Source organism: Sorex araneus, chromosome 5 (genome assembly GCF_027595985.1).
Source record: "Sorex araneus isolate mSorAra2 chromosome 5, mSorAra2.pri, whole genome shotgun sequence".
Taxonomy (NCBI): domain Eukaryota; kingdom Metazoa; phylum Chordata; class Mammalia; order Eulipotyphla; family Soricidae; genus Sorex; species Sorex araneus.
The window spans coordinates 209,543,537-209,563,907 of record NC_073306.1 but is presented as its reverse complement, the minus strand read 5'-3'; the positions used below and the strand labels follow the sequence as shown (position 1 = coordinate 209,563,907).

General features: G+C 58.7%; 1 protein-coding gene across 2 annotated transcripts in view; it reads left to right on the top strand.

Annotated features, from left to right (window-relative positions):
• Nucleotides 1-20,371, top strand: part of ABCG2 (ATP binding cassette subfamily G member 2 (Junior blood group)) — a 124,387-nt gene that overhangs the window by 4,334 nt on the left and 99,682 nt on the right. Inside the window, exon 1 of one of the 2 annotated variants that reach the window (XM_055140296.1) lies at nt 13,621-13,754. The exons of the other annotated variant lie outside the window; for it this stretch is intronic. The gene's annotated coding sequence lies outside the window, so the exon portion shown is untranslated. Of the gene's footprint in view, nt 1-13,620; nt 13,755-20,371 lie in introns of those variants that run through there. 2 annotated transcript variants of the gene reach the window in all.

Genomic DNA, 20,371 nt, shown 5'->3' with positions numbered 1-20,371 from the left:
GGCGTCTCACAGCAGCTGAGTAGCTGAGTGATGTATTTATCCCAGGCTCTGATGGGGTCTGCCGTTGTAAAGTGGGGAATAAAGTCATATGGTTATGATACGATTATGAGACATACAGTCAGTACAGAAACCACATAGTACTAGAACCTTTTCCTGCCACCAGCTCTTGTCTCGAAGCATTAGTTTTGCCTCTTAGTAAATATCTGTCTCTTGTTTGTTTCTTTTTGGGCCATAGCTGGCAGTGCTCAGGAGTCACTCAGAGTGGTGCCAGGGGGACCAGATGTGGTACCGGGGACTGAACCAGAGCCGGCCGCATTGCATGCAAGGCCAACATCTACCCCTGTGCTGTCTCCCCGGTTCCAATGTTTGTCTCTCTCTCTCTCTGTTTCTCTCTCTCTCTCTCTCTCTCTCTCTCTCTCTCTCTCTCTCTCTCTCTCTCCCTCTGTCTCTCTGTCTCTCTGTCTCCGTCTCTCTCTCTCTCCCTCTGTCTATCTCTGTCTCTGTCTCTGTCTCTCTGTGTCTTTCTCTGTCTCTCTCATTGGGGGGGCTCTCAAGTGGACCTCAGGGGACTGGGTCCGTGGCCCTCTGTAGCAGAGGGCTGCCTGCTGGGCCATTGATGGGCACTGCCCAGCCCAGAGATTCTGAGACCACCGTGGCTATTCCCGGTGGTGCCCAGGGAACCTGGGATGGGACCCGGGGCTCAGCCCTCAGCACGCTGCGTCACAGGCGCCTCTGTCTTCCTCCTCTACTTTTCTTTCCGTCCTCTACCTTCTCCCTCTTTCCTCCACACCCTCCCTGACTCACTGAATCTCTAACATTCTCAAACCAAGGCTGGAGCCAGATGGCCCAGCGGGGAGGGCGCCAACACGGATTCCATCCCCGGCATCCCATGTGGTTCCCTGAGCACTGTGGGGAGTAATTCCTGTGTGCAGAGCCAGGAGTAACCCCTGAGCATCACCGGGTGTGGCCCCAAAACAAAAGAAGCAAAAAGAAGATTTTAAACCTCTTCCTTAATCCTTTAAGAAATTCACTGGTGTGGGCTGGAGCCATAGCACAGCGGGTAGTGCGTTTGCCTTGCACGTGGCCGACCTGGGTTCGAATCCCAGCATCCCATATGGTCCCCTGAGCACCACCAGGGGTGATTCCTGAGTGCATGAGTGACCCCTGTGCATTGCTGGGTGTGACCCAAAAGCAAAAAAAAAAAAGAAAGAAATGCAGTGGTGTGAGGAACTTTGGTAGACACACAGAACCCCAAACCGAAGAGTAACTCCCAAGGGCTGGGAAGACAGTGCAGCAGGTGGGGCGCCTGCCTTGCACGCCCCCTGCATTCCCCGGGACCCCCTGGAGCCCACCAGGAACCATCCCTAAGTGCAGAGCCAGGGGTAAGACCTGAGACCTGCTGGGAAAAAAAAAAAAAAAGAGGAGGTTGAGGACAAAGGAAGAAAGGAAGAGGCGAGGAGGAGGAGGAGGAAGAGGAGGAGGAAGAGGAGGAGGGGGAGGAGGGGGGAGGAGGAAGGAGAGAGAACTCCAAAGTGCTCTTTGTTTGTTCTACTCCACTTTCCAGTCTCTGCCTTTTATTTTTTACCTTTTTACATTTCAAAATCAGATTCCGCTCATGTTACACCACTTTTGGTTTTCGGCACGGAAGGCGGCGGCCGGCCGCCCCGAGGAGCAGCGTCCGGCCCGGCCTGGCCTGACTGGCCCACAGTGCCGAGGAGCACTCCTGTCAGAGTCCCCGGCCCCCGCTTCCCTCGGACAAGGAGCAGAGACCTTTGCCCCCCCTGGCCAGCGCTGATGGCCCCCGTCCTGCTCCCAGCCCCCCACCTTCCGTTCCCGTGTGTGTGTGTGTGTGTGTGTGTGTGTGTGTGTGTGTGTGGCTATGGCGGCCGTTTGCCCGGACGGACAGAGCACTTGGCCGGGAGGAGCTTGCACACACAGTGGCTGCCGGGCGCGGGCCCCTCCGGGGGGCTGGGGCGCAGCTCAGCGTCTCTCCCTGGCAAGCCTCACCGCCGGGGCTGGCCCACTCCCCAGACTCATCCCCCATCCTAAGGGAGCTTCGCACCTGCCCCGAGACTCGAACCCGAGCCACCCGCTGCTTCTAGAAGAATAAACCTCCTCCCCGCCCCCTGCCCTACCAGTAGCTAATAATTCTGCCTTGTCTGCTTAACTTGCTGACCCAGGAGCCAGACTCAGGAGCCCAGGAAGGTGTTTCCCCCCCACCCCGAGAGCCGTCTGCCGAGTGCGGATGTAGAGGCTGTGCTGGCTCGTTCTCGAGCAGCGGCCACAGCGGCGGTGCCGAGCCTTCGGGGTCCTGAGGGGACGGGGACTGAGTCCTGGTTGGCTGCGTGCGAGACGCGTGCCTCGCCCCCTGTGCTCTCTCCCCGGGCCCCTGGTTATGGTGTGCGATACCCGCGTTTATCTCGCACTGGTGCCTTCTAAGGCACGTGGGTTGTTTCTGATTTATTCTGAAAAGCCACTGTAAAATCTGCTCCTTTTTATTTTTGCCTTTATTTATTTTTCACTTATTTATCGGAACACACCTGGCAGTGTGCTCGGGGTTCATTCCCGCAGGCGCTCAAGGGCAGATGGGTTCGTAGGGATCGAGCCTGGGTCAGCCACCTGCAAGGCAAGTGCCTCTTCTGTCCGGCCCCTGATTTCCGCCTTCCTTCCGGCCACTTTCCTCGCCGTCCCTGGCCCAGGGGCTCCCGCTGCCTCGGCAGCCGCTGCGTGTGCGTCTGTGAAATGCGCTGCTATGGGCACAGTCTCTTCTCTCTGCAGCCCCTCGCGTCCCAGGCTTGTTGGAGCTTCCCGGGCCCGGATTCCGAGGACCAAGCATTTGTCACCAGCCACCGAGGTCCTCAGGGTGGAGGGAGGGTGGGCTCCACCCCCCAGTAACACGGTGGCTTTGGCCTGAACTTCCCCGGGGAGGCGCCCAGTTCTGTCCTGACCCAGTTCAGAGAGTTAACAGGGAAAATCTGATACTCGCTGATTCTCTGGTCAGAATCGGGACTTTTGAAATTTGGAAGAAGCCACTGAGGCAGATTCAGCGTTTCAGAATCCTGCCCCCAGGGCGCCTGGTTTCTCAGGAACGTCTCCGGGCTCACTTTGTAGTGGCCCTGGCCCCAGGAAGCCCTCGGGGAGGAATCGCGGGTATGACGTGCCAGAGCAGGGGTGACCCGGCCTTGCTGGCTGCTGACCCAGGTGTGATCCCCTGCATCCCAGGGGGTCCCCCGAGCCCGCCTGGAGTAAAGCCCTGAGCACCACCAGGTGTGACCCCAAACAGAACAAACAAGAAATAATCGCTGTGTAAACAGCAGCATGTGGGGAAGCCTAGCACACGGCACTGGGCCTGTCGTCACAGGCAGGACACCCCCAAACTGCAGGCGGAGGGACTTGGTGATTTTAAGATGCAGCACAGAAAAGTGTTTTTTTGTTTTTTGCTTTTTTTTTTTTTTTTTTTTGCTTTTTGGGTCACACCCAGCGATGCTCAGGGGTTACTCCTGGCTCTGCACTCAGGAATTACTCCTGGCGGTACTCGGGGGACCATATGGGATGCCGGGGACCGAACCCGGGTCGGGCGCGTGCAAGGCAAACGCCCTACCCGCTGTGCTATCGCTCCGGCCCCAGTTTTGGTCCTAGGAAATAATTCCTAAGCCTTGGGGTGTCTGCCTCGCCTGAAAGAACAGTTGGAGGGTCTTTTCCACGCCCTGGAATGTAGGGAGAGAGAGCATAGTTCGTATGGATTCGATTCTAGAACAGTAATTTTCGGCCTTTAGAAAAAAAAATTTTTTTTTAACCTTTGTGGCCTGTCCACAGACCGGCCTTCCAAAGCAGTGGTTCAGGGGCAGGAACTCCTTCACACGCGGGCAGGACATGTCCGCAGCCCTGCTCCGTGTGTGGCTTCGTGCTTGGTCACTGCCATCCCAGGCTAGAGGATGTGACTCAGCGGCAGAGTATCTGCCTTGCATGCGTGAGGCGGGGGTTCCACTCCCATGTGACCCGAGATAATAAATAAATAAACCAGAACCAAACCAAAACAGAACAAAACGCTCTTCTGGAAAATTCTAAAATCACCATCATAAACCCACACCAGCTGGCCGGCACAGATTAGAGGAGATGTGGAAACACCCTGACAAAAAAGGAAGTCGAGAAATCGGCCTGTTCGTGGACGGACGTGGGGAGTAGCGTGCAGAGCAAGATGAGTCAGAAGGGGAGGGACAGGCGCAGAGTGACCGCATTTGCCTGTGGGCTATAAATACACATCTGCATAATATATAGAGTAGGAGACTAATATCCATGGCCCGGGAAAATGGGACTAGAAGGACTGGCCAGTGGTTGGGACCAACCCTGAGTGTGTGTAGGCCGGGGGCAGGTAAGAGAGAGGTGTGACAGCAGTAGCTGGGAATGATCACACCGGACAAGATCTGAGGGTTAAAAGTAGGCAAAGGGACATTCTTGACAGCCTTTCAGTCTCAGTATTTCAAACCACAGTGCCCCACAGAGAGAGACACACAGACAGAGAAGGAAAGCGTCTGCCAAGGGATGGCGGGTGGGGGTGATGGTTGTGTAAACACACACAAAAGAGGAGAGGGGGCACCACACCGGGCACAGGGCAGCGGCGCTCTATCTCTCCCGCTGCCCACGTTCAGTAGTCTCCAGCCGCTTCCCCCACCCCGGGGAGGTTGATGGCGATGATGAGGCAGGCGAAGGAAGGAACAGGGCCAGGCTGGTTGGTCTCAGTTGCAGTTTATTCCAATCCCATCTCCATTCTCCTCTGATTCTCCTCCTGCTCCTTCCTCCCCCAGGCTACTTCATTCTCCTTCTCCTCTGGATCTGGATCTCGATCTGGCTTCTCCAGATCTGGCACTAGGACCGGCCCCCAGCCCACTCTCACAGCCTAGTTAAATCCCCCAGCATCAGGGGTCGGGGCTTACACATAGGTGTGGTCACAATCAATAGGGGTCAAGTTCTTTCCCTCAGAGGATGCTGCTTCCAGAACAGATTCTCTTTCAGCAGGACACCCACCCAAGAGCCGAATTCCATAGGTGTGTTTCTCCTCTCCTTGTCCAACTAACATATAAGCATTCATAATATCAATCATTTTGTATGGAGAAAGAAAGAGGTGCATTAAACTTATAGAATTGCTCTCCTGGGGCCATCTCAATCTCAGACTACAGTGCTCAGGCCAGATTAGTCTTTCCTATCCCTAGCAGGGCCCTAGTCTCGTTGTTGCTTTTGGATCATGACAGCATTTATCCATGACCAAGCTCTTAACTTATAGCTAAGCACTAGGCTCTTTGGCCAGGCCCATCTTGATGCCAGGGTAGCACATAACTCACTGCTTGCCCTGGGTCCATCCTGTCCCTCGTCGGGACCCTGCTTTTGGGGGTGCTAGGAACTGAGGGCAGCTGAGGCTTAAGTCGAGAAAGCAGATGCCCGGGAGTGAATAATATTTGAAGCCAATTAAATCCCATGTTACCAAAGCATATTAACCACTGTCTCTCTTTGTCCATGCAAAAAAGGACATTGCTTTAAAGTAAACTATTCAAAAGACACAAGGAGAGGAGCAAGGCAATATTAACTTACAATACAAGTTCGTGTCCTAGAAAGGTCAGACCTTACAAATTAACAGAGTCTGATTAGGGGGGAAAGCTGACTAACTGGTTGGGGAAGAGAGCATAGAGAAGTGGTTACAGATAGACAAAGGAATGGGAGTGACTCGGGAACAATTTGATGGGTGTGACCCGATATACCTAAGCTGGACAAACCAACGATATCCTACAATGGTGACGGGAGAGACCCTGGGGACGCTGGTGGTGGGCAATGTGCTGGTGGAGGGAGGGGTGTGGGAACACTGTGTGACTGAAACCCAACCATGCACAGCTCTGTAAGGGCCTGTCTCACAGTGATTCAATAAAAATTAAAAAATAAAAAGGAAGGCACAGACCTCATCAGAGGAAAGTGAAAAGACAAACCAGCTCTTAACATTAAAAAAGAAAAGAAAGAAATGCCCTGGGGCTGGAGTGATAGCACAGCGGGGAGGGCATTTGCCTGGCATGCAGCCAACCCGGGTTCGATTCCCAGCATCCCATATGGTCCCCTGAGCACCGCCAGGGGAAATTCCTGAGTGCAAAGCCAGGAGTGAGCCCTGTGCATCGCCAGGTGTGACCCAAAAAGAAAAAAAAAAAAAAGACTGACCCTCACGACGCTCACTTAGAAAGGGTCCGAGAGGGGAAGACAGAACTGATTCCCGAGGAAGGTCAAAGAAAGTGGACAGGGAACCCCACTTGCTACAGTTGTGTTGGCACCAGCGCAACAAGAAACAGTGGCCCTGGGGCTGGAGTGATAACACAATGGGTAGGGAGTTTGCCTTGCATGCGGCCAACCCGGGTTTGATTCCCAGCATCCCATATGGTCCCCTGAGCACCGCCAGGAGTAATTCCTGAGTGCAGAGCCAGGAGTAACCCCTGTGCATCGCCGGGTGTGACCCAAAAAGAAAAAAAAGAAAGCAGGGAGAAGGGAGGAAAGAAAGAAGGAAAGAAAAGAAAGAAAGGAAGGAAGGAAGGAAGGAAGGAAGGAAGGAAGGAAGGAAGGAAGGAAGGAAAGAAGGAAGAGAAAGAGAGAGAGAAGGAAAGAAAGAAAGAAAGAAAGAAAGAAAGAAAGAAAGAAAGAAAGAAAGAAAGAAAGAAAGAAAGAAAGAAAGAAAGAAAGAAAGAAAGAGAGAAAGAGAGAGAAAGAAAGGATGGAAGGGAGGAAGGAAGAAGGAAGGAAAGAAAGAAGGAAAGAAAAGAAAAAGAAAGAAAGGAAAGAAAGAAAGAAAGAAAGAAAGAAAGAAAGAAAGAAAGAAAGAAAGAAAGAAAGAAAGAAAGAGGAAGGAAGGAAGGAAAAGAAAGAAAGGATGGAAGGGAGGAAGGAAGAAGGAAGGAAAGAAAGAAGGAAAGAAAAGAAAGAGAAAGAAAGGAAAGAAAGAAAGAAAGAAGGAAGGAAAGAAAGGAAGAAAGAAAGAGAGAAAGAAAGAAAGGAAGGAAGGAAGAGAAAGAGAGAAAGAAAGAAAGAAAGAAAGAAAGAAAGAAAGAAAGAAAGAAAGAAAGAAAGAAAGAAAGAAAGAAAGAAAGAGGAAGGAAGGAAGGAAAAGAAAGAAAGGATGGAAGGGAGGAAGGAAGAAGGAAGGAAAGAAAGAAGGAAAGAAAAGAAAGAGAAAGAAAGAAAGAGGAAGGAAGGAAGGAAAAGAAAGAAAGGATGGAAGGGAGGAAGAAGGAAGGAAAGAAAGAAGGAAAGAAAAGAAAGAGAAAGAAAGGAAAGAAAGAAAGAAAGAAAGAAAGAAAGAAAGAAAGAAAGAAAGAAAGAAAGAAAGAAAGAAAGAAAGAAAGAAAGAAAGAAAGAAAGAAAGAAAGAAAGAAAGAAGAAAGAGATGCCCTGCCAAGCTCTCAAAGGCCGCAGCTGAGGCGCTTCCCGCCCTAGAGGGCAGACCCTGGGGCTGGCGGATGTGGCGGCTCGGGGCCTGCAGGCGCCCCCATTGGTGCTTGTGGATTTGGGATTGTTCCCTCTCCCCGCTGCCTGTGAGGGTTCTCACTGCTGCAGACGCGTGTATAGATGCACACGCATACATGTATGTATTCATATGTTAGAATAGGGGCCAGTCCCGTGCCCCGTGGAGGCACGTGCTGTGCCAGGGGCTGAACTCGAGTTGAACTCTTGGCTGAACTCTCAGCCAAGCGGGGCTCGGGCTGTTGGATGGGATTCCAAGGCCAGCCCGGGGCTACACTACTTTTGTTTTTGTTTTCTTTTTGGGTCACACCTGGCGATGCACAGGGGTCACTCCTGGCTCTGCACTCAGGAATCACCCCTGGCGGTGCTCAGGGGCCCCTATGGGATGCTGGGAATCGAACCCGGGTCAGCCGCGTGCACGGCAGACGCCCTCCCTGCTGTGCCCCAGCCCCGCGGCACTACTTTTTGAAGCAGGAATGATCCTATTTGTTCAGGCTTTGGGGGGCCACACCTGGCGGGGCTCGGGGCGGGCCTGGCTTAGGGCTGGGGGCCACTCATGGTCCAGTCATCCGGAACGGGACACAGGCCTCTGGGGTGTTACACAGGTGACCCAGGGGCAGGAGCCGTGCATGTGGCTGACCGGGGTTCGATCCCCAGCAGCACCTATGGTCCTGGAGCCAAATCTAATCCCTGGGTGCAGGGCCAGGAGGAAGCCTTGAGCACCGCCAGGTGTGACCCAAAAACCAGAAGGAAAAGAAGAAAAGTAAAATAAAGAACACGTGACCAGCCCTTTGCACTGTCTACCCGACCGCTGAAACTGGCACGCCAGACTCTGACCGGGTAGCAGTTGAGTGCTTTGCTTTTAGGGCCCTGGATTGGACCCCAGCACAACACACACACACACACACACACACACACACGCAAACACACACACACACACACACACACACATACACATGGATGAGCCGTAGATAAATAGGAGGTCTGATAGATACTAGAAACACAGAACCATAAAGACAATAGTATTTAATGGCTTGTACATTTTTAAAAAATACCAGTTCTTGGGGGCTGGAGCGATAGCAAATGGGTAGGGCATTTGCCTTGCATGCGGCCGACCCGGGTTCAATTCCCAGCATCCCATATGGTCCCCTGAGCACGACCAGGAGTAATTCCTGAGTGCAGAGCCAGGAGTAACCCCTGTGCATCGCCGGGTGTGACCCAAAAAGCAAAAAAAAAAAAAAAAAAAAAATTCTCCCTCCCTGCCTACCCTCCTTTTTAAAAACTAGAGTTTCCAGGAGGTAATAAACTTGCTTTTTGTTTGTTTTTGATTATTGGGCCACACCTGGCAGTGCTCAGAGATTGCACCTGGCTCTGCACTCAAGAATCACTCCTGGCAGGCTCGGGGGCATAGGGCACAGGAGGATCGAACCCAGGTCAGCTGGCCACTTGTCGAGGCGCGCCCTCCCCTCTACACCGTCTCCCCAGCCCGGGGGTTACTGCTGACGTGCGGGCCCCGGGCTCACCACTGCGTGAGGTACCCGGGTCAGCGACACGCAAGACAGGTGCCCTCCGGGCTGTGCTGCTTCCTCGTCCCTGACCTTGCTGTTCAGTCCGGTTCTTCCCTCTGACCCAAGCCTGCCTCACACGGAAGAGGCGCCTGGCGCTCTGCAGAGGAGCGGCGGGAACTTCGCGCCGGTTCCAGGAACGGCTCCTTCCCGAGAGTCTGGCCAGCGGGACTCGCGGGTTAGCTCCGGGCGTTGTGAGGACCGAGGTCAGCGGAGGGTCCCTTGACGTCAGTCTCCTCCCCTCGGTGCGGTGCTCTGCAGCGAGCAGAGGCGGCACACACACGGCCCGGGACTGCCGCCCACCCACATTTGTGTTTCGTCGTTTATCTCCGTGGCGGAGCCGGGAACCGGGCCGGGGCTGATGCAGGCGCTTCCCGTGGCATCACGCCTGGGCCCGCGCGGGCGTTTCCCCCAGCTCTCCCTTGTCGACACCCCAACACAGGCACCTACTCTTGTGAAGGCTGTGACTCCAAGGGCGCGCTCCACCACGCAGCCGGCCGGCCCCCCGGGCCAGTCCTGGGGACGGGGTCTCCCAGTGGACAGTGTCCGTCTGTGTCCTCACGCGGCTGTCGCCCTGCCCCAAACAGGGAGGGCTTGGGAAAGTAAAAGCTTGTGAGTTACCTTCTTCTTTATTTTTTTTTTCTTTTTGGGTCACACCTGGCGATGCACAGGGGTCACTCCTGGCTCTGCACTCAGGAATTACCCCTGGCGGTGCTCAGGGGACCATATGGGATGCTGGGAATCGAACCCGGGTCGGCCGCCTGCAAGGCAAACGCCCTCCCCGCTGTGCTATCGCTCCAGCCCCTTGTGTGTTACCTTCTGACAGAAAAATGATCTGTGTGTTGGGCTGGAGCGATAGCACAGCGGGGAGGGCGTCTGCCTTGCACGGGGCCGACCCGGGTTCAAATCCCAGCATCCCATAGGGTCCCCTGAGCACCGCCAGGGGTGATTCCTGAGTGCAGAGCCAGGAGTGACCCCTGTGCATCGCCAGGTGTGACCCAAAAAGAAAAAAAAAATCTGTGTGAACGGGAGTGAGCAGGTGGAGGGGGGAGTGGTGTATGGGGAGGTCACTGTGAGCGTTGCGTGTTGCGTGTGCATCTGATGACGCCACGTGCCAGCCTCGTAGCCACACCAGTGCCAGCCCCCGGGTGTGCAGACCCCGCTCGAGAGGGCAGTGGTCGCTGCAGCACCGCGGGCACGGAGGGCAGGGCAGTCGTGGCGTTGCTGAGAAAGCCACTCACTCCCTGGGTTTGCTCCGGGCTCGGGGCCGGGCCGTCCGGGCCCTGGGGTGGCGGTGTGGCTCTCGGTGGTGCCGGGGCAGACCCTGGCCCTGGCCACAGTCCTGGTGTGGGACCCCGCAGGCTTGGCCCCCCTGCAGGCCACCGAGACACGCCGCACGGGTGCTTTGCTGGGGTCATGCTCCCCCTGCCCCAGGACACTGGGACAGGCCCCCCGGGCAGTGACGGGCGGTTGCCAGTGGGTCACAGCAGTGTCATATCCATGACCCGTCTTTCCTTGTGCTTGTGATAGAGATAGAGATGTGCTGGGGTCTTTCAAATAAACACAGAGGAATGGGAGCACTGTGACGGGAGTAACCCAATAAACCTAAACTACCTGAAGCTATGTAATCCTATACTGGGGTCCTCCCTGCGGCCCCGTGGGGGGCCGTCGAGGTTGATTTCTCTCCTCCCGCCAGCAGGGCATCACTAGCCTTATCAATTTATTCTGTTTTAAAGTTTTTTTTGTTTGGTTTGGTTTTTGAGCCGAAAACAAAAAATAATTGTTTTTTGGTTTTTTTTTTTTTTTGGTCCCCAGCTGTGCTCAGGACTCAGGAGTCAGTCCTGGCAGGCCCCTGGGGACCGTCTGGGGTGCCGGAGACCGCCCTGGTCACCCCACACAGGGCCAGCACCCTGCCGGTGCCCTGTCTCTCTGGCCCCACGCCATAGCCGTCAAACAGGTAGGATCCTGTTCTCTGCTGTTGTTTCGTTTGTTTATTTCTGTTCACGTCAGTGGCTCAAGGACCACTCAAGGCTCTGCTCCCAGGAGTCCGTGTGTGATGCCGGGGATTGAACCCTGGTCGGCCACGTGCAAGGCAGGTGCTCTGCCCACTGTGCTCTCTCCGGCCCAGGATACATTTTCAAAAAGACCAGAGGTGCTAGAAAGATGACTCAATGGGGAGGGCATTTGCCTTGCACGCGGCCAACCCAGGTTCGATTCCCAGCATCCCGTGTGGTCCCCGAGGACCGCCAGGAGTAATTCCTGAGTGCAGAGCCAGGAGTAACCACTGTGCATCACTGGGTGTGACCCAAAAAGCAGGAAAAAAAAAAAAAGATGGCACTGTAGCACTGTTGTCCTGTTGTTCATCGATTAGCTCAAGCGGGCACCAGTAACGTCTCCATTGTGAGACTTTTTGGCATATCGAATACGCCACGGGTAGTTTGCCAGCCTCTGCCGTGCTTGCGGGATACTCTCGGTAGCTCGCCGGGATCTATGAGGGGGGCAGAGGAATAGAACCCGGGTCGGCCCGTGCAAGGCAAACGCCCTACCGCTGTGCTATCACTTCCAAAAATAAACAAAGAAAAAAACTGAGCAACGTTTGAAATGATAATAGATGGAATTGCCCCCGTCTTTCCCTTTGGAGGGGATGTCTTGGGGCCCCACCGGGCCGTTCTCGGGGGCCTCCCTAGTCTGTGCTCAGGTCCTGGCAGTGCTCAGGGCACCCTCAGGGGTGGCCGACACGGCCATGCACAGGCAAGTTTGAACATGTGTGTCATTCCCTCAAGAACCTACCCGGCACGTTACTGGCTATGGGGACGCCCAGGAGGGGCGAGTGCCCGGGACAGCGAGCGGGCGTCTCCGTGGCCCACCTCCCACAGCGCTGGGGATGTAGCGGCTCTGCCGTCTGCCAGGGAAGAGAAGGCCTGAGCAGAGAGACCGTGCGGGTGTGCAGGGCCCAAGCGGGAGGTGACGGCCTGGCCAGGCCCCTTCCTGCCGTCCCCAAAGGCTCTGGTAGCTCGTCCGTCTGCACTGCCCGAGGGTACTGCAGGGTCAGGCTGCGAGGCTGGCTCAGGGCTCAGGGCTGAACCCTTGCACACAGCCACTCCGCTGACCCCCAGCAGGGCCGAGTGTGGCCCGGACACCCCCCTCTGATCCTCCCTCCTGGCCTGGAGAAGAAACCCCAGGAGAGCACCTCCAGTCAGAGATCCCCTCCCCTCCCCTCCCACCCCTGCAGTAGGAGAGCACCTCAAACACAGCTCCCGTCCCCTCCCACCCCTGCAGTAGGAGAGCACCTCAAACACAGCTCCCCTCCCCTCTCACCCCTGCAGTGGGAGAGCACCTCCAAACACAGCTCCCCTCCCCTCTCAGCCCTGCAGTAGAACACTTCAATCAGAGCTCCCCTCCCCTCTCACCCCTACAGTAGGAGAGCACCTCAAACACAGCTCCCCTCTCCTCTCACCCCTGCAGTAGGAGAGCACCTCAAATGCAGCTCCTGTCCCCTCTCACCCCTGCAGTGGGAGAGCACCTCAAACACAGCTCCCCTCCCCTCTCACCCCTGCAGTAGGAGAGCACCTCAAACACAGCTCCCCTGCCCTCTCACCCCTGCAGTAGGAGAGCACCTCAAATGCAGCTCCCCTGCCCTCTCACCCCTGCAGTAGGAGAGCACCTCAAACGCAGCTCCCCTCCCCTCTCACCCCTGCAGTAGGTGAGCACCTCCAAACACAGCTCCCCTCCCCTCTCACCCCTGCAGTAGGAGAGCACCTCAAACACAGCTCCCCTCCCCTCTCACCCCTGCAGTGGGAGAGCAGCTCCAAAAGCAGCTGCCGCCCCCTCTCACCCCTGCAGTGGGAGAGCACCTCAAACGCAGCTCCCCTCCCCTCTCACCCCTGCAGTAGGAGAGCACCTCAAATGCAGCTCCCGTCCCCTCTCACCCCTGCAGTGGGAGAGCACTTCAAACGCAGCTCCCCTCCCCTCTCACCCCTGCAGTGGGAGAGCAGCTCCAAAAGCAGCTGCCACCCCCTCTCAGCCCCGCAGGGCCTTTGCCCTGTGAGCTAACCCCGACGTTGCTCGCTTTCCCGGAGGTGCTCTCCACGCCGGCGGCCCTGCCCGACTGTTTCTGGAAGGCAGGGCCGCTGGCGTCTGCGTCAGCGTCCAGGCAGGAAGTTTACACAGAGCGAGAGCTGTTTGCCAGGATCGATCTGGTTCCTCCCTACGACCCGCCGCTCGCACGGGAGATGCTGCCCCGGGACCCTCTCGCAGAGATAAACACACCCCTGCCGCGTCAGTCTCCCCTCTCCCCCTTGCCAGGAGAGCCACAAACACGCACACACCACCCCGGGGCCTCGGGCCGCTAGCAGCCCTGGTCCGGCCCCCCGGGGGCCCAGCCGCACGCGGGCGGGCGCCGTGATGCGCGGGGGAAGGCAGCCAGGGCCCCGAGACCAGTTCTTCTCCCCCGACTCGATCCCGAGCCCAGTTCCTTGGCAGAGCCAGGCCCTGCTGGAAGCAGGAGCGGACGCCTGAGGCCGGGAACCGCCGCCCACTCCCCTCTGTCGGGACGAGGGCAGGAAGCGCAGCGCCTGCTCTCCTGGGACTCTGCGCGGAGGGACAAGCACCCGCGGGGCCCTCGGTCCTCCCAGCCTGCCCGCGCCTCACGCCATCGCTGCGGTCGTCCACGCGGAGGAGAGGATCCGGGTTCCTCCGGCGGTACGTGCTTTCGCCCATCGTTCGCGTGTGTCCGTGGATTCCCTCCCGCGCGCATTGTGGGTGTGGGGGGCACCCTGTGGTGCTCAGGGAGCACTGGTGGGGCTCTGGGGCCTTCCCGGGCTGGCCCTGCTCCCCGCGCCGTCCCTCGGGGCCTCTCCGTGTCACTGGGGCTGTGCGTGAGGGCGGCCCAGGGGACTCTTCCTTTGCAATCCTGCCGCGTCTGGGCGTCTGCCTTTCCCGCCCGCGCCCGGGTCAGCGCGGGGCCTGACGTCGCGGGGTGGTGCCCAGGCCGGGCCGGGCAGCAGAGCAGACCAGGCTGCCGGGGCCAGGACGAGGGTCCATCCCCGCCTGCGGGGGGCGGGGGTTTTGCCCAGCCGAACCCACTCGCGTGAGCACCAGTTCCGAGCTGTCCCTGCGTGTTCGCACAGACTCAGGGGTCTCGGGCCCCTCGGGGACTCGGCACTTGTCCCCTGCCAGCGCCTGGGCCACCCGACGTGCCGGCTGCTGCCGCTGGAAGTTTTTTCATACTAGGAAAAGAAAAAAAAAAACTGCCGGTGGCGTCCTCGTGCTGTGTGGATGTCAGGGTGCGAGGGCCGAGGGCGGGAGTCGTGTGAAGGCGGCCCTCTCGGGAGGGGATCTGGCCGGGAGGCCGGCGGCTTCTCCGAGAGGCGGGAGGGTCCTCCCGTCCTGGACGACAGACGCTTTCCTTTGAAAGTCACGCTCTGTCCTGTCCTGTTTGGGAACGACCCTGGGAGGTGCTCGGGGCTTAGTCCTGGCTTTGCGCGCTCTCGGGAGACCGAGTCGGGTGCCAGGGATCACACTGGCGTCAGCGGGGCCCAGGCAAGCACCCTCTCTACCTGCCGCCCCGTCTCTCTGCTGGGAAAGGCACCCCCCCCCCGCCCCAGGCAAAAGTCCAGAGGAAGGAACGCGGCCCGAGGGACACCCGTGTGCCCTTCGGTTGACGGGGAAGTCACAGTAGCAGAAAATGAGGAAACTGGGGTGGGGCCAGGGAGAGCGCCCCGGGGTGGCACCCTGCCCCCGCCTGCCCCTGCCCCGCCAAGAAACCCCAGCTAGAAGTCGGGGTTACACCGGGGGGCGCTCAGGGCTGGGGAGCAGAGGCAGTGCTGGGGCTTGGAGCTGGGTCGACCAGGTCTAAGGAAAGCGCCCGCCCTCCTCCCGTCCCTCCCGCCCTAAAGGACTAGGACACACACACACACACACACACACACACACACACACACACACACACACTTGTGAGTTTTCCTAGACTCGAGTGAGCAAGATACAGAAGTGTGGAGGGACCGTGTCTGAGATAAGGGCAGAGACACCGAGTGCTGGGAACTGAGTCCTTTCACTCAGCCCGTGGAGACGAGTCCCGGTTTCGGCAGTGGAGTCGGCGTCAGAGGCACAGAGAGGCTCCCTGTGGCCCAGTGCGACTCCCGAAACCAGCCGCCTTCTCCCTGCCTGCCTGCCCCACCCCTGCAGCCCGCCGTCCAGGGGCCAGGCGGCCACTCAGCCACGGCAGGCTCCGGGCGGCATCCCTCTGCAGCCCAGGGCGACGGCACGGAGGTCAGCAGCATGCGCCGGGGGCAGTGGCACAGCGGGGAGGGCGTCTGCCGTGCACGCAGCCGGACTGGGTTCGATCCCCGGCATCCCATAGGGTCCCCCGAGCACCTCCAGGAGGGATTCCTGAGCGCAGAGCCAGGAGTGACCCCTGAGCGTCGCCGGCTGTGGCCCCCCCCCAAAACAGAAATAAACAAATAAATATACAGGGGCTGGAGTGACAGCACAGCAGGGAGGGCGTTTGCCTGGCACGTGGTTGACCGGGTTCGATTCCCAGCATCCCATAGGGTCCCCTGAGCACTGTCAGGAGTGATCCCTGAGTGCAGAGCCAGGAGTGACCCCTGAGCATCGCCGGGTGTGACCCAGGAAGAAAAAAATAAGTGAACAGATAAAAATGCAATTTAAGCACCGGTGTGTGACAAGGCTAGAGAAGTCAGCAGGAGCTGCCGTGCCCCCTGCTTGAGGCGGCGGGGGCGGGGGCGGGAGGCCCGGCCCTCACCCCACAGCCCAGCTGCCCGGGCCCCGGCCCTGCTGGACGCTGCCCAGCGCCCACAACCAAACCACAGAATCTGAATAGCAGTTGGTTCTGAGGCAAGAGCAGTGTCCTGGGCCAGCAGCCTGAGCCGTGCCACATTCTAATGACGCTTTCCCCGGGGCAGCGGCCCAGAGCCCGAGACAGGGAGCTGCAGCCTGGGAGCCCGTTGGCGGTTCCTTCCTCCCAACTAGAGCGGGGGCTTCTCTGGCGGGGCTTCTCCGGAGGGGCCTGCCGGACCCTTCGTTCCTGTGCTCTGTCCCGGCAGCCTGTGCCCCCGGGAGAGGTGAGGGACTTCTCTGAAGCCGCTGCGAGACCCCCCGGGGCCCCTTTCCCGAGCGGAAGGGGAACGGCATCGACCGCTCTGTCAGGAGTAGAAGCAGAACCCGAGGCTGAGCCTCGAGCCACGCGGCCTCCCCGAGACCCGGCCGTGTGGGACCGTAGCTCCCACAGCACCTCGCAAACGCGCGGGAGGGTCAGCACTCCAACCTGCACTGGAGAAACTGAGGCTCGGGAGAAGCACGGGGCGAGCTGGGGGGTGGGCATGCAGCCAGGCCCGTAGGCCGCTCAGCCGAGCTCCCCCCACACCCTGCACCGGCCCGGCCTCTCAGGACCATCCTGTTCCATACGGGCGTTGCTTCCTTTCCTTTTTTTTTTTTTTTTTTTGCTTTTTGGGTCACACCTGGCGATGCACAGGGGTTCCTCCTGGCTCTGCACTCAGGAATTACTCCTGGTGGTGCTCAGGGGGCCCCATGGGATGCTGGGAATCGAACCCGGGTCGGCCGCGTGCGAGGCAAGTTCCCTACCTGCTGTGCTAAAATGTCTCTGTCCTCAAAGAACGCACTATTATTTGCTTATTTATTTACCTTTTTCTTTTTGGGTCACACCCAGCGATGCTCAGGGGTCACTCCTGGCTCTGCACTCAGGAATCACTCCTGGCAGTGCTCGAGGGATGCCGACCATGTGGGATGCCAAGGATCGAACCCGCGTCGGCCGTGTGCAAGGCAAACGCCTTACTCGCCGCTGTGCTACCGCTCCCACCCCTGCTTTCCTTTTTTGGTTTGGGACCACATAGAGAGGTTCTCGGGGGCAGATGCAGGGCTCAGTCTCGGTAGAGCTCCACAGCTGGGGCCACGTGGAGTGGGGGGGGGGGGCTGAACCTGGGCCTCCCACCTGCCTCCAGCCCCCGGGGCTCTCTGCTGCCTCCCCTCCCGTCCTCCTCCCTCCCTCCCTCCCTGTGCCGGGGTTTGCATGGCCTCTGGCCACAGCCCTAGAGGGGTCTGTCCGCTTTCCCGGCACCCTTCCCGGCACCCTCTGAAGCCTGGTGTGCCCGGAGCGATTCTGCCTCTCTGAGTTCCGGGACCTTTGTCCAGTAAGACCTTCACCCGCAGGAAGAAGCCTTCGGGAGAGAGCTTCTCCCGCCTTATCAGCCCGGGGCGCCTGGTGCGCTGCCTGGAGGAGGAGGACGGGAATGGTAGGCCAAGTCCTAAAGCACACGGAGCCCTCGCAGGGCGTAGCCCCCCCTCACCCTGGGGTGTGTGCGCCCAGGGGACCCAGAGCAGGCGGCCGAGCCCACCCTCCACACCCCCCACATTCACAGTGGCCGTGAACTCAGGAGCCCCCCCCATCATTTCCTGGCGACTAGCACCAACATGCAGCGTCACGTATGACGCCTCGCCAGGGACGGCCCAGTGGCGTGTGTCACTCCCTCCCATGAAGACAGTGAAGATGCGGAGGCAGGAAGTGGGCCCGGGCTGGGTCTGGAGCCAGCCGCCGGGAGTGATTCCTGAGGGCAGAGCCGGGAGTAAGCCCCCAGCACCGCAGGGTGGGGCCCCACAAACTTAAGACACAGAGAGCAACCGAGACAGAGAGCTGACGGGCGTCTGCGGCGGGGCGGGCGGCGTGAGGGGTCTCTCGGGAGCCCCCAGAGTTCGGGGGGTCGGCACTGGTGACCGGCGGAGTCACCCGCCGAGGGAACGCCACAGAACTGTCCCTGAACAGGACTGGGGTGGCAGCTTTTAGGTCCTGAATCATTCCCCACGGTAACCCCCTGCCCCCCGCCCCGGGTGGAGCCCCCTCGCCCAAAGGGCACCGCGTAACTGTTTTTCTTACCTAGTTTTGAGTAGGAGAACTGAGTATATAGCACTTACGCACGAGGCGGGGCTCATGTGTTCCGGGGGGCCGAACCCTGAGCCGTGCACGTTTTTTTTTTTTTTTTTTTTTGCTTTTTGGGTCACACCTGGCTATGCACAGGGGTTACTCCTGGCTCTGCACTCAGGAATTACCCCTGGCGGTGCTCAGGGGACCATATGGGGTGCTGGGATTAGAACCCGGGTCGGCCGCATGCAAGGCAAACGCCCTACTCGATGTTCTATTGCTCCAGCCCCGCCGTGCACGTTTTTGAGCCAGATTCTGGTCCATATTTCCCATGGGGCGGGGGAAAGGGAGTGGGGCCACACCTGCCGGGGCCCAGGGGACCCTTATGGGGTGCCCGGAAACAGATCCAGGTCAGCTGCACGGAGGCAAGCGCCTGGCCCGCTCACCTGCCTCTCTGCCTCCTTATTTCCAATTTCAAGCTCAGACGGTGTCTCAGGAGACCCCGAGGTGCTGAAAGGGACCTGCCACTGGCTGAACGTATCTTACACGTGTGTGTGTGTGTGTGTGTGTGTGTGTCTGTGTGTGTGGTGTACACGTATGCACATGAAGCTTGTGCTCCATTTCTACATACTCATCCTCTGTATATCACTTCTCAAGGATAGGGTGTTGGTCAGCGCTGTACTCGAGCACTCAGTTCTTGGCATGTACTTGTGGCTTCACAGATGTTTCTGGAATAAACGGGTGAGAACCCTTTAGAGGGAGACTAAAGGGGAGGGCTCCCCCTGGAGGCCGTGTCGGGAAGTGCAGGAAGTCAAGGCTGACACTGGGTCCGTTAGGGTAGATATCGGACCTGTCTGCAAGTAATCAAGGCTGATGCTCCATCAATGACAGCAAAGACGAGACATGCCTGCAAGCACGGCCGTGTGGTGGCTCCCGCCCCCTCGGGTGCCCGCTGAGACCCTGCCATGTTACAGGCACCGTGGAGTGGGTGAGCCAGACCCTTGTTCTTACCTTCTGGTGGGAAAAGACAGACCAGGAACAGGAAGGAGTAGGGGCCGGAGCCATAGCCTTGCACGCGGCCGACCCGGGTTCGATTCCCAGCATCCCATATGGTCCCCCAAACACCCCCAGGAGTAATTCCTGAGTGCAGAGTCAGGAGTAACCCCTGTGCATCGCCGGGTGTGACCCAAAAAGCAAAAAAAAAAAAAGTAGTAGGGGCTGGAAAGATGCTGCAGGGGTTAAGGTTCTTGCCAACCCGGGAGCGATCCCCGGCACCCCACAGGGCCCCCGAGCACCACCAGGAGTGGCTCCCGAGAGCAGAGCCAGGAGTGACCGCTGAGCCAGGAGTGACCGCTGAGCATCACCCTTGTGCCCCCAGACAGTGAGTGAATAAGTACAAGTGAGCAGGGAGTGGAAGCAGTGTGTCCGTGGGCAGGAGGGGACGGGCTGGAAGGGGCAAGGGTGCCCGCGAGCAGGGCCCAGGAGGGGGCGGGGGTGCCCGAGAGCAGGGCCCAGGAGGGCAGCGATGCTGGCCGCTGCCCCGGGGAGCCCCAGCTGCTTGGCTGCTCCATGGACGAGGGGTCCTGTGGTCAGTGGGTGCCGGGCGGCCGCCCCTCCCCGAGCCTGCAGCCCCAGCTCCACAGTTTCCTCCATTTCTGTTGGTTGTTTTGTTTGTTTTGAGCCCACGCCGGCAGTGCTCAGGGCTGGCTCCCGGCTAAGTGCTCAGGGTCACCCCTGGTAGGGCTTGGGGGGCCTCTCTGCGGTGCTGGGGCCAAACCCAAGTGCCTTACTGCCCCAGCACAATCCCGCACGGGGCAGTTCTCGGGCCGAGGGGCCGCCGGGTCCAGGTGCCCGGGCTCGCAGTATCACTGGCCTCTCGCTGCCAGGCCCTGCCGGGGCTCCTGCCCGCCCTCCCCTGCCCTGCGCCCCCCGCCAAGGCTGCGTCCGCCTGCCCATGCCGGCCCGGCCTGGTGCTGCTTTGTGTCCTGAGGGAAAGGTTTCAGGGGGTTGTTGTTGGGTTTAGTTGGGGCCACACACCCGGCTGTGTGCTCGGGAATCACTCCCGACAGTGCTCGGGGACGACCCTGGCTGAGCCACACGCGTGATGGGCTCTCGCTCTGGCCGGAGAAGCATTTCAGCTTCTTTTGCTTATTTAACTTTCATTTGTGGGCCACACCCGGCAACGCTCGGGGTAACTCAGGAGCCGTGTGGGGTGGGGATGGACCCGCCAGCCAGCTGCCCGCAAGGCCAGGCCCCCCCCCGCCCCCCTCCACTTCCCCTCCCCCGCCCCCGCCGACCAGAGCTCCAGCCCCGCTGGAAAAGCACCTTAGGGCAGAAATGAATCGTCCTTGGGGGCATGGGGTATTTCCCCTTTTCCCCCAAACAATATTTTCTTTTCATTTATTGGAGGTGGAGGAGGAGGAGG